Source organism: Bidens hawaiensis, unplaced genomic scaffold (assembly GCF_021521415.1).
Source record: "Bidens hawaiensis isolate Kalapana, Puna unplaced genomic scaffold, B.hawaiensis_p1.1 tig00063370_1, whole genome shotgun sequence".
Lineage (NCBI taxonomy): Eukaryota > Viridiplantae > Streptophyta > Magnoliopsida > Asterales > Asteraceae > Bidens > Bidens hawaiensis.
The window spans coordinates 11784-25223 of record NW_027501331.1 but is presented as its reverse complement, the minus strand read 5'-3'; positions in this window follow the sequence as shown (position 1 = coordinate 25223).

Genomic DNA, 13440 nt, shown 5'->3' with positions numbered 1-13440 from the left:
CTATCAGATTATTTCTCGGAAGGTTAAACCTATGCGAATCGAACAAGCAAGGGCCCAATTCGGTGTGATAGGTCTGGTCTCAAGTGAATAAAGATATACATGTTATCTCTGTATATTCATATATATATATATATATATATATATATATATATATATATATATATATATATATATATATGATCAAGATAGACACATGTATATTGTGTGATTATTCAACTAATGATATATCCTGGAGGTTCTTACAAACTTTTCACATTTTTACCAAATTAACTCTACACATGTATATGTTATTTTTTTATAAATAATAATAAGGTAACGATTGTTGGGGCTTCATTCACTGTATGCCTTTAAACCAAAAATCACTACACTGATGTGACGTTAAAGGTCACAAAACACCTATAAAATGACTCCATCCATCACACATGATCTAATAAATGTTGATCCAATCCAACCCAATTGATTATAGTACAAAAAATTGCGCCAACGGCAATTTCGCCTAGAGGTGCACAAATCTGGTTTTATAAATAACCGGGTTCGGGTATAGAACTGGGTATAAATAATAACCGGGTCGGGTTCGGGTCGGGTATTATCTCTAAAAACCATACCCTATGCATCGGGTTCGGGTCGGGTATGGTACCGGATATTTTAAAACCGGGTATTTAAATACCTTATTATAGGGTATTGAAAAAACCCTATTTACGAGTTTTTTCGGGTTTTTTTCCAGGTATTTTTTCTGGTATAGATTGGATTTTTTAAACACTTTTTAGGGGTGTTTTTCGGGTATTTTTAAGGTATTTTTCGGGTATACATCTGGTATTTGAAATACCCGCTTTCGGGTATTGGAAAAACCCGGTTCCGGGTATGGAACCGGTTCGGGTTTTCGGGTATTACCGGGTACAAATCGGGTCCGGTTCGGGTTCGGGTTCGGGTTCGGGTTTTAGTGCCAAAATGCATACCTTATTTGTACCCTACGGTAAAATCAGGTACGAGTTCGGGTATTAAAAAACCGATTCCAGATTTTTATTTCAGTTCCTGTTCCAAGTTTGGGTTTTCTGTACACCTCTTATTTTTCCCCTTGTTATCTAGTGGTTGAGGAATCCCATCAGACAATAATAAGATGGTCACATGGCCGTTCTACATGAGTCCAGAAAAGGTACCTCTTATCTTTCACTTAAGTGAGTTATCACCTTCATTAATTAATTACCCTTGTCACCTAGTGATGATAATATCTTTTCTCATAAAACATCAACTAGCCCGCCTGATTAAAATACGAAACTAATCGATGTTGATTAAAATGATAATAAAAATACAATAAAAATACTCTCCTTAAATCATACTGAAAAAAAAAATTCCTAAAATAGACTATTTGAGAAAAAGAGAGTCTCAAAACAGGCCACCAAAATCCCTCTCAGCTGTGACATTTGGTTTCCCACAGTGACATTTGGTTTCATGCCTAATTCGTGAGATTTCAAGCCAAATCCGTCTGATCAGTGAGATTTCAAAGGAAAACCGTCTGACACGTGAGATTTCAAACCAAAACAGTCTCCTACGTGAGTTTTTGAAAAAATTGAATCCACATCATTCCATCATTGATTCACACCACCACCACCACCACCGACACTTGCCGGAAACTAGAGAGGATGACGGAACCATTGATTCACCACCACCGCCGCCGCCACTTGTCGGAAACCAGAGAAGATGACGTGATGCAGATATGTTGATGTTGGAAGACTACAGAGTTGGTTCACCACGAAATGGAGGCTAGCACGAAGACAACGGTTGCCTGATATATTGATGTTGGATGATGATGGCGGGTGGCCGAATATGGTGATGTTGGATGGAGACGGTGGGCGGATATGTTGATGTTGGATGGTGAATACGAAAATGGCCGGAGATGGTGAACGTGATGGTGGTCGAAGATAGTGTAGCTAATGTGTTGTAAAACACACTTGTTTCCCGCGCTATTTATCATTGTTTTAATCTTATTTATCTAATATTTAATGTTTTTAACTTGTTTTAGTATGATCTTACATGAATATGTATTTTGTAGGTTATGGGTTTAAAGAATAAGAAACCGATCTTTTCAAGACACTTTAAGGCTATTTATGCACTATTCTTGAAGAACCAAGTCAAAGGCCCGACCCATATCCATTTTGTGAAGCCCATATGTGTTTTAATATAATAAACAACAAGAAAATAAACCCTAACCAACCCCATAATCCCAAAATCAGCAGCAGCAAGGAAGAAAAGAAGAAAAAAATTATAAACCCTAGTTTGGTGAAGGTTCTGATCGGCAGCAGCTTGGAGGAAAAAAAGAGAGTTTTGCAACCAAGTTACAAGTGTTTTCTAAGTGTTTTAAGCCTTCAAAGACAGCCATCATCATCATACTTCATCATATACTTTGGTTTGATTTAAGTTTCATAATTGCCTTGTTTTTTTTTATCATAAAGTTGAATTCTTTTGCAATTGAAATAAGTATTGAGTTCTGTTTGATTATTCTTGATTGTTGAATGAGTTTACTTATATTTGGATGAGTAATATAAATATTTTTATAAGTATATGATGCTGTCCAATTAAGATGCTTGGCTAATCATGTTAGTTCTACCTAGGTTTGATGATAATTGTTTAAGTTTGATGAGTTTTGTGGATTGTTTGATCAAAAGACTTGAATTGCTATTGTAAAGTTTGATTTATATATGAATTAGTTTATGTTTAGTTGCTGGGATTTTATTAATATTACTTCATTAACCTCATGCTTTAATTGATTGATTGTGTTTTGATTGATTTTTGCATGTTTGATTCTAAACTTCGTGTTTAGGGTTTGTTTGCGGTATGTACAACCGTAGGGTTTTGTTAAGTAAGTTATTTAATATAAATCAGCGGGATTAAACCTTCTTAGAGACCAAGAGGTGATAAGAAGTTAGGGTTGTCTCATTGCCTTTGCATGCTAGGATTAGGATTGCGAGAGAGCGAGTTTGGTTCTTGTCGGGTTTGGGGTTTTGGAGAGATTAATTGATCTAATTTGTGTTCAATTGAATTGTTCCTCTATCCTTGGTTGTGTAGTATTCATTTCCATTATGGTTGAGTGTCGGTGATTCTGAGAGGAGAGTCGACATTAGAACACCTTAGTAATCGTTTTCCGGTATGCTTTTCTAATCAATTAAGTGAAGTTACGGTTTGTTAGTGAGACCGAGAAGTGATCTAGCTAGCTTGAGCGAACCTTAGTAGTGTCATCTTTAGATACCAGTGTCGTGAGATCATTCAATCCATTTACTTGTTGAGTAGTCAATTTGATTCTTACCTAGGTAGATGTGTTCTCTATCGTATCAGTTAAGGGTTCTTAAGTGTTCTAAGTTTGGTAATTTTTGTCAGTTAGTCCAATTACTTAAGTCTAATTAATTAAGTTAGTTAAAGTAAATTAGGTCAAGTAGTTATTAATAATATTAAAATCTTTCAGGGTAGGATTTGTATTAGGGTTTATAATTGGAGTCGTTCTCACGTGTCTTCGAGTTCGATATCCGGACTTTCCTTATCTTTGCTATACACGACTGGTACACTTGTCGTTTGTGTAAACTAGGATATGTTGTTTGGTTTTTAAAACTTAGTTGCGATTCGTGTTTATTATTTATATATATATTATCCGCACATCAGTAGCCGACGGTAGCCGCAGATGGTGATGTTGGATGTTGAAGGACGGAGAAGATTACAAAGATTAATCGGGATTATTACAAAGCAATGAGGTGGTGGTGAATCAAAAAGAGGTGAATTCAAACTTTTTTCAAATATCACGGAGGAGATGGTTTTCAAGTAAACGGGTTCGGCTTGAAATCTCACAGGCCAGGCGGATTTGGCATGAAATCTCATGGGTTAGACGGATTTTCTTTGAAATCTCATGGGTCAGGCAGATTTGGCTTGAAATCTCAAGAATTTGGCACAAAACCAAATGTCACAACGAAACCAAATGTCCCAGCAGAGATGGATTATTAATGGACGTTTTGAAATTTGTGGCCTATTTTGAGACTCTCTCTCCTCAAATGGCCTATTTTGAGAATTTTTCAAGAAATTTATAGTCCTATATGTTCGTATTGTATACCTAAGACGAATTAGTACAGTTGGTCAATATATTTCAGAATATTCAACGAGAGGTGTCTTCTTTGTTCTTGGCTACAAGACTTTGAAAAATTTATATGTTGAGGCTTATTGGTTTCTTGTTCAACACAGGTCAACATATTTCGAGCTCTTTTATAGATGAATGAGTCTGTTTCCCATGGTATAATTATTGTTAATGCTTATAAGGTGGAGTGATGATATATGTGACATCGATACTTCAAGTTATATATTTGAGAGCGTGAACCAAAAAAATGGGTTTTTCCCACAATGGTAAAATAGGAAAATGGGGTTGTCCCGCATTGAAATGATAAACTTTGGAACGACTTATAAGAAAGATTGTTTTTTTAGTATGACGAGACATGTTCAGTGGCATTACCCAACACGCACGCCTTAGTATTTTTTGGTGTAGTGAGAAACATGACATCGGTAGTGATGAGTCATCACGCTATGTGTCAACACCTTAACCCAGTATACCTACGTGTGTGACACTTGTGGTCATCTAGTCGTGTTGCGTGACACTTGTCATCATCCAGTGATGAGTCAGCAACATAGGTTTCATCACTTGGTGAGTTGAGAGATTAGTCAGCAGCCAAGTGTCACCTCCTAAGTATACTACACTTGCAATATATAGTAGGACGATGAAAGACTATCGTTCATGCAAACCGATCCTCAAACATAGTTGTTTCCAGCTTTCTCGTTCATAGAAACTCTTATATCTGGTATAGTTTGGGTGCTAGGTTAATCCCGTCAGTATACACTGATTCGGTCGTTATATCCTGAAAGATAGACAGGTTCACTTAGGTGGCCCAAAATCTCTTTTAAGGAACCTTTGATTAACATAAATCCTCAGCCTGCACATGCCTTATTTTACTTTCATTTATATCGGTATTCTTGTTTTCGTAAGTTCATTTCATGTTATTAGCTATTATTTAATTTATTATTATTTCTTCTGCATTTGAATTGTAACGGTGGTTTAAAAACAACCATTCGTTCATATTTTGTTTTTAAAATATTATTGATTACTTTTTATTGCAAGTTTTCATAGAAAGTTGTTTTAGTTTTATGTAAACCTAACCTTTCAACTTTCAGCTACGCATACTCCTCTTGAAAGATAAACACTCCACACTTTAGTTTGCATACCTTGTCGTCTTTACCATGCATGCATATACGTCCTCGGTTAATTCTTCATTAAGAAATGTATATTTAATATATAGTTGGTGGACGACCCAACCAAGTTGAGCTGCAACAAAAATCACAACACATATTGTTTCAAATTGGGCAATAGGAGCAAATGTCACATAGTAATCAATCCAATGCTGATGTGAGTAGCCAAGCAATAATTGTTTTCTTGTGCAAAGGCCACGAAAAGTAGCAGTTCCTCATTTGCATTGTCTTTTGGTGCATTTTCATTATTAGCTGCTACATTTTCATGTTTCTCATCGTTGTACCGACAACAGGACAAACTCGGTACAGGTATCGAAAGTACTAATACCAAAATCCTGAAAATGGGCATCAACACTGAAAATTTTGGGTAGGTATCGGTAACGAAGGACATAATTATGGAGAATACCAATACCGTACCGTCCGGAAATGTCAAAAACACGGTGTCGAATTGGTACCGAAAGTACCTGATTTGGTGCCAGTACGATACTAGCACCCGGTACTCTTTGCTTGTCCATAACCAACAATCTCTTTTTAAATGCCCAATTTTTTTCATAAAGTACATTGTGGATTTATGGTACTCTATTCCTATCAAAACTTCTGCCACGTCCTTACCTCAGGGAGGGCTTCTACCTCTATCTCTAGCTCCATTTAGCCCATACCCAACTTGTGGTCGATCCACCATTACTTGTAATTCTTGTTAATCATCTTTTATTTGCTTCTTAGTTAAGCTTCTATTAGTCCATTCGTCATGTGATTGAAGTGACCCCATTAACTTAATTGGTGCGAGGCTAGATAGGTCATATATTCGATTACAGGTACTGCATCCTGTTTATGAGTGTCCTAAAAATAAATAAAAGATTAATAATTCAAGGGATTAAAAGGATTTAATTCATGGGTTTAAGGTTTCCTTTTACAAGAGTAGGTTTGCACATGTACTTAATGGTAAATTATGATTGTAAATACCCATTGAGTTTGCTAATAGGCTTCTCTGTTGGACTTAATTCCCATCCTCGATTCAATGAGGTGGGTTATGTATACTCATTGAGTCTATGATGAGTTAGTTTTTTTTTATCAAGTTGAGCCCATAGTTTGGTTTACATGGGATAAATTACTTTGTAAACAAGTCGAGCAAATAACTTAGATAACAAGGATTACATGGAATATTCAGATTTGTTTTTACTAATTAGTATTTGAGTATTATAAGGTTTTGTATTCTAGTCTCATTAGGTTTCAAGTTTAAATTAGTATATATACATGAGCTTGTGGATTATATCATTAAGAGTTTTGAGGATTGTAATATTTCGAGCTAATGTAAATTACAAAGATCGAGCTATGATCTAAAATATTGTTTGTGTTTTTCAGTTTTGGTTACCAAACTTCAATTGGTATCAGAGCCGTGACGCTATTGGGAGTTTATCGATCAAATCCGTGATTAATTAAGAGGAGACCGAAGGCATAAGACATCAATCAACGTCATGATCAATACGAAGGGTTTGGTCAACTTGTGATTGGAATTACAACCAAGTTCAAACAGGCTGTGATCGAATAATCGAGGTGAGGGTCGGCGATCGAGACAAGGGTTTGTGACATACTGAGATTTGGTGACTGGTAGACAACAACGTTCTTTTCTGTTCTTTCGGCGTCAACTCAGAAACAACTGGTTTCCGATTGAAATTATTTTAAGACTAAACAAGGAGGAAAAGAAAAGGGTTTAAGGTCCAAAGTTTTGGTTGATTTTTGTTTTGGCTCAACAAAGTTGGGTTCCGAGTTTTGTTGAAGTGGGGTTTCATATAGGTGCAACATAAAGTCAACAGAAAGGTTGGGCTTCTCTTTCTTAAGGAATTTTATTAGTTCTAAGAGGAATCATAAAAATCAAATTTGATTTATTTTTGTTCAACAAAAATTCTTTTTTGTTCAAAGAATTAGTTTGGTGATCATGATGGGAGGCTTCTTTTATTATAATACGATTAATTGTTCCACAACAATTAATTCACGTTGAGAATTTTTGTTTTTTTTGTTTTCAAGATTTGGCGCAAAGCAACTTGTCTCTTGAAGAATGGCGAGGAGATCAAGGAATATTGATGTTCACTAGACAAGATGACCATAATCACAATCAAAGGAGTGTATATCATGGAATGGTTGGGCACATGGTCACAAAGGAAGTCAGTTCGGGAGATTTGGATCAAGAGAAAAAAATGACCGAGATGATGAAGACCAATACGGTTTTTAAAGCCGAGAATGTCAATATCTTGGGTCAAACTAGACATGTCAAAGGAGACAAGTTTGGAATAAAAAGATCCACCTATTTCAAGTCGGAAATTAGGGGGTGGATTACTGGCTTTAATTCTCGTCCTCGAGTCAATGAGGCGGGTTGGGTTTACTCATCGAGCCTATGATGGGTTAGTTTCCTATTTATCAAGTTGAGCCAATAATTTGGTTTACATGGAATAAATTACTTGGTGAACAAGTTAAACAAATAACTTGGACAACAAGGAATTTATTTATTAGTATATAAATTTGTTTTTACTAATTAGTATTTAAGTATGATGAGTTTTTGTATTATAGTCTAATTAGGTTTTCAAGTTTAAATTAGTATATATACCCGAGCTTGTGAGTTATATCAATAAGAGTTTTGAGGATTTTAATTTTTCGAGCTAATGAGATTACAAAGATCGAGCTTATGATATAAAATAGTGTTTGTGTTTTTCGCATCTGGTTACCAAACTACATTCTCCTCCACCACCGTTTCCCCATCACCTTCTTTATCCCACAACCGTTAGATCTCCCATTAAACCCCAAAACGACATCCTTAAAGCCATATCATATTAGCAGCTCTCATATACTATAGTTTGGTCAATTCATGCTCTACGTCATACCTACCTTAACCGAGTTAGTCAGCGACTCGATCAATAACATACCCACATCTTTGATTGTAGCTATATTTAGCCCACCTAGTGTTAAAATTGTCAAATAGTTCAATATCATAGTCTAATTGCTTTGTACACATTCACTATGGTAGTGGTTAGTGTCTTCCACACACCAATTTAGAGGAAATGTATGCATGTGATTATAAAGACTTGGCTAAGCCGGTGAGATTACCCAGATGTGTTCCATTTCAAGGAGAAGATATATATGAGGCGCTTCATGATAAGTAGAGGGAGCAATATTTACGGATGGTTGAGTCGACCAAAATGTTTGGAAGGCAAAGGATGCATTAGTGAATGACTTTCTTGAATTGGAACCAAGTCCATTTAAGTTCATGGAAGAAGGTGACATCTGTAAACCCAAATTTTACCCTGTTGGACCCTTGATACGAGATTGGTGAAGGGTTTGAATGTTTGAGGTGGTTGGATAAGCAGTGAGTTGGGTCGGTTTTGTTTTTGTAATTTAGAAGTGGTGGTGTTCTATTCCAAGAGCTGCTCAATGAACTGTCTTTTATGTGGGAGTAAAATGTTTATAGATTTCTTTGGGTTGTAAAAAGTCCACTTGGAAAATAAGATGCACGTTGTTTCAGTGCTCAAACCCATTGTGCTGTTTGAGTCTTTACCGGTCGGGTTTTCAGGGCGGGTTGAAGACATGGGTCTGGTTGTGTCATCATGGGACCCTTAGGTTGAGATCCTTAATCATGGATCTACTGGAGGGTTCTTGACACACTATGGGTGGAACTTGATACTAGATAGTGTGGTATGTGGGGTGCCAACGATTGTATGGCCGCTTTTTTCCGAGAAACAAAATGAACGCGGTTTTACTGACCAAAGTTTTGTGTGTTGCTCGTAGAGTGAAAGTGAGTGAGTATTGAGTAGTGGGAAAAGATGAGGTCGATAAGTATTAGAAATTGGACATGAGAGTCTGCTCATATATTCATTGTGGTGTTTGAGTTGTGTTTACAAAGAAAAATAATTACAGATATAAAGGTGAACAAAAAGGTTCTATAAAAAGAAATACAATAATAAAAAGATTGCGAGCCTTGATTCTTGGAATACAACGGTCAATTGATTAGGCTGTGATGTCTTCTAACTAAGGAAATGAGGCCTTATGTATCTTTTGTATTTTCCTTTGCTTTTATTTTCTAATACTCCCCCTCAAGTTGAGTAGTGGAGTCTCCAATCCTCAGCTTGCAAAGAATTTCGTTGACTATTATTCCATTGACCGCTTTCGTTAAAATATTTGCCAATTGGTCTTTAGAACAGACGAATAGCAACTCTATAATTCCAGCTTCAAGTTTTTATTTGATAATCTTTTGGTCAACCTCAATATGTTTTGTGCAATCATGTTGGACAAGATTTTTTGAAATCTGTATTGCGGCTTTGTTGTCACACATGATTCTACTAGCTTCATTTTGAAAATTAAAAAAAAACAATTTCTATCATAAGTTTACGTATCCATAGAACCTCTGCAATTCCACGTGCAATTCCTCATAATTCAGCTTCGACACTGGATAATGCTACGACCTTCTACTTTTTTTCTTCTCCATGTAACTAAATTTCCACCAACTAGAGTGAAGTAACCCAATGTTGATCTTCCATCTTCTTTGTCTCCTACTCAGTTTGCATTAGTATACAGTTGAACTCTTCACACCCCGACCAAAGGCGGCGAAACATGCCGGGGTGCAACGGATTGCCCAAAACACAAACACTATTAAAGTGACAATCTTTAATCAACTCATTTAATTTCATAAAATCATAAGAATCACATAACTTGTTCAAACAATAATCGAATTCAACCAATAAGTAATATATTGTTCGTTTTTCTAATATCCTAATAGTCTTGATAATGTTTTTCTTCAAGTTCTCGAGTCAAACTAAAGTCAAACCTGTAACATTGCATTAAATAGAATTTGTCAACACAAAGGTTGGTGAGCAATTTCTTAAGTATATAATATGAAATCCCACAACTTGTATACGGAACAATAAATAATAGAAAGAATCTGGATAAATGAGATTACTAATAAGAATACATTAGCGACACCTTGTTATAAGAGAATACCAAACAGCCTAGGATTTTGTATGAGATCGTAAATAAGCATGCATTAACGACACCGCCTATAAGAGAATACCAAATAGATTCGGATTTCATATGAGATCGTTAATAAGAATACATTAACGACACCGTCTATAAGAGAATACCAAATAGATTCGGATTTCATGTGAGATCGTTAATAAGAATACATTAATGACACCGTTTATAAGAGAATACCAAATAGATTCAAATTTCGTGAATCAACCAACCAAAAGCGGTAAACACATTAGCATGTAAGTATATAACACCAAATCGAGCATTTATTTAAGTAAAGTCTACAATAAAGTTTGTGGTTTAAGACTCAAGTATAAACATTTAGTTTGAATAAGTATGCAATATCACCCCCAAAACGAAAGATAAAGAACGGGGTATGAAAAGTACTCACGTTCAAGTAACAAACTTGATTTGGTAAATTGACGAGTAACCGGAAGGATGAGGTTTAACGTGCAAAGTCTAGGTGAAAGGAAGTCTCGTATTAGAAGGGTTGTCTTAGGAAGTCTTTAAAAAAATAAATACTAGGAAAAGTAAACCATTTAAAGTTTAAGGTTTAAAATGTAAATATTTAACAAAAACATAATAATAGTCTTTTAAAAATATAAGTTTGCTCGAAACCGGGTTAAAGTATCTAGCTCTTATTTTTACTCAATCTATGTTAAGAAATAAGGCGGGTAAAAATGCAAGAATGCAAGTCCCTTTATAATATAGATACTAAAACTGGTTTTAACGAGTGTTTTGGGTTGTTTGTTCGGGTCTTGATAATTGGTCAAACCCAAAGTCAATTTTCTAAAATAATGAATGTTATGAGATAAATCAATAAAATTTAATAAGACTTAACCAAGTATGTAGTTCTATTGTTTTAGAACTAACAACGTCCGTTAAGCGAGTGTTTGGTTTTGTCGGTCCAAACTTTGTTATGAGATCAAGTTGGATCCAACATTTTCAAGTACTTAAAAAAATAATTAGAATCAGTTTATAAAGTATTTTTAAAGATTTAAACAAGTCTTGATAGCTAAAAACACACTTGTGTGTCTTAAGCTAGTGAAACTCGGTTTAGTTCAGTTTGGTTCGGTTTTCATCTCCCAATAAGTTCATGGATGGTTGCCACATGCCCAAATATCAAACAACTTGTATAGTTAAGTATAAATGATGATACTTAAGTTTTACAACAAAAAATTTAACAATAAAGTCTTTAAACGAAAGTTCGGTTTTCGGTTCGGATCTTGTTTCGGGTTAAGACCGAGGTAAGATTCCACAAAACCATAATCATAGAACTTATAAAAATGATTTTAGAAACTTAAATCTAACAGTAAGCACGTTTAAACAATTATTTAACAAAACTAGTAAATAAAGTTTGGTTTACAGTTTAGAGCTATTTACGGTTAAACCGAGACTAGTCTCTTCAAACCCATAACCATGGAACTCAATAAATAAGCAAGATAAGCAGAAGTTAAGCATGGTTTGTAAGCAATAATAAAGTTAGATGGTTAGATAGTTAAATATATATCAAGGACCACGAAAGTCCTCCATGAAGCCTTGCCTTACGAGGACCAACACTCCACCGACCGAGACCGGGGAAGTGACCACCAAAGGTAACAAGGGGTGTATTATATATATGTTTTGCCATAAGTTACAAGTATTATCTAAGACTAAGTAAACTAATTAAAATGCAAAACTTGATCAGTTTGACTTTTGAAAGTAAAACCTTCAATAACAAAGAAAAACAACCATCAAGACTCTTGAATTTGAGTGAGAAAATGAAATAAGAGCAGGGATGGATGTAGGAAAGGGTCTTGTACTTATAGGACAAGGTTTGGAGGATTAAACAAGAGGTTTAGTGTGTAAAAACCGACTTTTGGATAAAAGAACCAACAAGAAAACACAAATGGCAGCTGCTGGTCTGCTAGCCATCGCGCCATGTGATGTCAAAGGGTGTCCCCCATCGCGCCACACTATGGGGTGGGTGGCCTGCATGATCAAACTTTTCCAAAATGGTAGGAAATGGTCCCCGGAGTTGGTTTTAAGTGTTTTTAACGCGTTTTAAGGACCGAAAAGGATGTTTTTGAGACCCATCAAGTGTAAAACAAATATGAAACATAAAATCCACCATTTTGAATATATCGAGGGTTTCTGTTTACAAATGGGTTGGTTTACATAATAAACAAGTACGAAACGAATATACGATTGACTCAATAATTGATGAATGTCACAGTATCCCCAACTTTTTGAAAATTTCGTCCCAAAATTAAAATAAACTTAAAGTAATTATTAACTAATGTCGTTTTTAGAAAAGCAATTGTATGAAAAATTTTAAGCAAAAGAATAACGTCAAATCCTTGCATGACTCGAAAAACGTCACAAACGAGAACATAATAAAGGCATTTATATATAGGATGTACCAGCGGCGTATCCACCATGCCCTTATCATAACTCGCATTTCTACCGTCTTTCCGCTATCATCATCGGTCTGATTTATCGCACACAACTGCACTTACTATGGCTTTCATACGGGGATTTCGATAATTAAGTGTGCACCCATAATTATTTAGATTGTCGTATGGTTCACATGGTTCGTTCCATTGTGTGATTTACGAGATATATTTATTTTGAAATCTTTAAATAGTAGATGTGTAAATAAATTTGTTGAATTTCACCAATATGGACAAGCCAATACCAGCGGTTGAAAATTTTGAGATTGACTTTTAAATAAGATAAGAAAGAAAAATGGGGTAAATAATTGAAACAACAAAAATCTGCAAATATAAATCAAGGAGGAAATAACAATTCGGTTTAAATCGGTAACAACGATCAAATAAATTAACAAATAAATTTTAGGGTAAAAAATATGAAATGAGATTTGAAGTCAAAAGTTATCAAGATAATTGCCAAAGTCTATAAATCGAGGTACTAAATAAAATCGATAAATGATACCCGATAATGAGGACTCCAATAAATGGAAATGAAAAGTCCATTAAATAGAAACGAGAATCCGATGAGTGAAAAAAATGAGAAGTCCAATAAATGAACACCTAAGGTTGGGATAAACAACTATAAAATTAACAATAACATCACACGTGAACAAACTTGAGGTTATAAGTATTTGAGGATATGATTGTGTGAAATGTGGTAACATGAGAATTAAATGAGTTC